Genomic DNA, 3,963 nt, shown 5'->3' with positions numbered 1-3,963 from the left:
TTGTGGGAGGGGATTGTTGGGGATGGTTGTTCACAGGGTGTTAACTCAGGCTCAATTGAAATATTCTTAATCATGCAATAGGTAACTCTGTTTTCTAATTCTCTCTACTGACCTGGGGCTGGAGAGCATGGCTCGATGCTCTTCCACGAACATAATGACAAGAAAGATGATTTTTGGTCTCCCCTAAAGCATTCTCTTCCCTACACTCAGCAATGGGCCTTTCCTACACTCCCTGAGCCTTCAGCCTCTTTCCCTCCAGCCAAGTGCTCTCACCTCCTCCCCATGCTGGCCACCCTGCACCAAACTCTCTCCACTTGGTCCTGGTGGTTCTTGCATTACAGCCTGTCCCCAGCACAGGGCATGGCACCAGGCGAGTGCTGAGCAGAGCAGCATCATCACTGCCACTCATCTCCTGGTTCCACTCCTGCTCACACAGCCCAGGGTGCTGCTCACAGCCCTTGGTGCCAGGGCACAGTCAGGGCAGTCACCCCTGTTCTGACAGGGCAATGTGCTGGTCTGAAATTAAACCAGTGGGAGAAATGAACCCCACACAAATACCTTGAGTTTTCAGGTTGGTGTTAAAAGTTTAATAGAAGGTTTACAATAAATGCAATGATACAGATAAACTGGCTTAAAGCTACAATGTCAGAGCACAACCTTGTACCCTGTCTGTCAGGGTGGTGCTCCCAGTCTGAGTAAGTGATGGTTGCAATCTTGTCGAAAGTAGAGCTCCTATGGAAGGTCAGGTCCTACCCTGCGTCTGTCACGCTGTGGCAGTGTCCCATATCCCGAACCCCTAGCTTGGGTACAGTCAGGTTCAGGTGGTACCTCCCCCAGTGCAGAGGGTTTCACAATGGAAAGATGAAATCCTGTTGAGTCTCTGCAGTCCCCTGTTCTTGCTAGGGTCCCTGAGTCCATGATGGTCCATTTGCAGAGACATTAGCAGAGAGCTCCTCCTCAGGATGGGTGTGGTTATCACAGCTGAGGCAATTGTGAAGACAAAGAACCATTGCCTTGCAGGGTTTTTTTCCCTTATCTAACACCCAGTTTGCTCCCCGAGAGTTTGGGTGTGCACTGGGCAGCTGTTGCAAAGGATCCACCGTAAACAGTTCTTCAGGAATGATGTCAGTGGAAGGAGAATACATAGTTTGGTTACATCCCACATTGTAACCCCGGACAAGTGACTCCAAAATCCCCTTTCCCTGGGCCTGCTTTGGGGCTGCTGATTGCCAGGGGCTGAGGGAGGTGTGGGGAGACAGGGCTGGTTGGTCCCAAGTCAGTTGTCATGAGGGCTCTGTGGGGAAGTGTGTCCTGTGCCCAGCTGTGTCCTGCAGCTGCTCCTGGACAGCCCTGTGATTCCCTCAGCCCACACCTACTGCCTCTACTCTTGCCTGATGTCTCTCCAGGCTCCCTCTCCCCAGAAACATTGCCAGGATGCCCTGGGCACAGACAGGGGATGAGCAGGGCCAGGGGGAGATGCTCCAGCTGTGGGCCTGTGTGGGTGTGCTTAACCCCATCATCACTGAGCAGCTCTCCTCTAGATCTGCTTTCCCAACTGGGACTGGGGAGAATTGAGAGAGCAAGAGAGAGAGACACACCTTTCAGTCGAAAAAGATTGAAGAAGATTTAAGAAATATTTAAGAAAGATTTAAGAAAGAACAGGACAAAAGAGGCAACATTTAAGGAAGCTGGAGACAGACATTATATCAAGGCTGGCAGTGATTGCACAAGGAGCAAGGTATTTAATGTGGAATAGGGTAGATGTAGATGCACAAAAGAAAGGAATTTATGATGATGAGTGTGGTGAGGCACTGGAAAATGTTTGCTATAGAGTTGTGAAAAACGACGTTCATCTTTTTGGTATAATTTAAAAAGTTGAATAAAAAGACAATTAGGAGCCAGAAATAAAGCAAAATGAACAAGTATGGCCAGGTGCTTCAGCATCCAGCCAAGAGCACACCTTACTAACAAAGAATTGTCCCTTAAAAACACCCATCTCTTGCATATTCATAAATTCTTACAAATAATTCAAACATTCCTCTTAAATGTAGATGTTTCTCTGTTTAGTTTCAACTCCCCCCACCCAGCAGATCAATATTTCTTGTGGCTCCTTGCAGTCTCACACTCCCCAATAACACAGGTTCAGTAAATTCCTCCCTTGGAGCTCTGGTCACCGCTGTCTTCAGCTGGATAAAACCATCTAAGGATGCAGGGGGGGTTCTGACTATCTTTTCATTCTCTGGCTTATATGAACAAAAGCAGTCTTTATTTTAATATCATGCTACAGGGTATAAAATATATATATATAATACACCAATATTTCTGTTTCATCAATAGCAGAAATAAAAAAAAACCAACCATATTAATACAGCAAAGTTTTACAACACTATACATGTAACATTCTTTTTAATACTTATGAAAAGCCAATAATAAAATATGTATCTATAACAGAGTGATGTGGTACCCCATCTTGAGAAGGGTCCAAGGCCAGGTTTGAAGGACTTTTGAGTAACCTGATACAGTGACAGATATCCCTGCCCATGGAAAGGGGTTGGACTAGATGACCCTTACTAGACTCCTCCAACTGCTGAAAAATGTGTAATATATCAAATTTCCCTCAATTCAGGATGATCTTTGATATCAGATAGTCCTAGTTCCAGCCAGGATGAAGTTAATTTTTGCAGCAGCCAGGAGAGGGCATGGTCAGGACCCAGAGGTTTTTCTGTACCCCCTTAGGTCATTGCTGGGGCTTGGAGGGGGAATGGAGTCTCTTTAGGAAGGAAGGGCTCTCTTGCAATTGGGGTGGTTGTGGCTGCAGTTGGGTTGGGATCTCCACGGGTGCATTTTGGGATATAAGTCACTCTCAGTTTTGTACCCTTCTGTTACTAATATTGCTGTGGTTATAGTTAATTTTCTTATATCGTTGCTACTTCCAGTAAGTTGTACTTATCTCAGCCTGTGATCTTTGCTTTTTGTGCCTTCAATTCCTCTCTCCAGCCCTGCACAGCTGAGAATGAGGGGAAGGGAGGAGCACAACACTGTTTTATTTGGAGCATTTAACTGTGGAAGAGCATTGTCAAACCATGACAAAGATCTTTCTGTACTTTCCAGCCTAATCAGCAGCTGCCTCCCCTAGTCAAGGACACCTGGGAACTAACAAGCCTTAAAGATGGAATTGTCATGGCCCAGGTGAGCAGGAGGGGGCATGGGCAATATCTACACATTAATTAATACCAGCTCATGTCCTTACCAAGACAGGGAGAGGGGACTCTCTCACATCCAGGAAGAAGGCTGTTCCTTCCCGTGGGGAAAAGGCTGAGGGGTGAAACCATATGGAATTGGTTCACTTTCCTGTAAATAATTATTTGTCTCGTAGCTTTTATTATTACTTTTGTAGCTGTTACTGTTTCTTTTCTTATCTCACTGCTGTTTGCAGTTAATTGTTCTTATCTCAACCTGTGATCTTTGACTTTTGTGATTCTAACTGCTGAGTACTTGTGTCACAGTGTTGAGATGAGAAAGGAAAAGAAAAGAAGTGTAAACAGAGTGGATATTTGTTCCTGGACAAGGCAGGGAAATCCTATCCTGACCCCAAGACGCAGAGAAACTCACAACCCAGAGGGTCACTGGGTGCACACTGAGCCCACCCAATGCCAGCCTGTGTTGACAGCCAGTGCAAAACCAGCCCCAACAACCCCCTCCCACAAACACCCCTGGGACACCCTCTCTGCCTTGGGAGAGTGTCTGCAGGGCAAAGGATGACACAAAGGCGTGGGCTGGGATGCAGCAGAATTTAATGAGTCAAAAGAGGGAAAAGAGGGGGATCCAGGTGGAGGCCACAGTGCAGGGAGCAGCTTCAGCAGGGGAAGCACCTCGTGCCACAGAGGCCACTGCCCAAGCCTGAGAGGCCAAAGCCCCCGGAGCTGATGGGCACTCCCTGAGAGCTGAGGATGCTGCCAACAG

The sequence above is a fragment of the Parus major genome, chromosome 27, assembly GCF_001522545.3.
Source record: "Parus major isolate Abel chromosome 27, Parus_major1.1, whole genome shotgun sequence".
NCBI lineage: Eukaryota > Metazoa > Chordata > Aves > Passeriformes > Paridae > Parus > Parus major.
Note: the sequence above shows the minus strand (reverse complement) of the source record.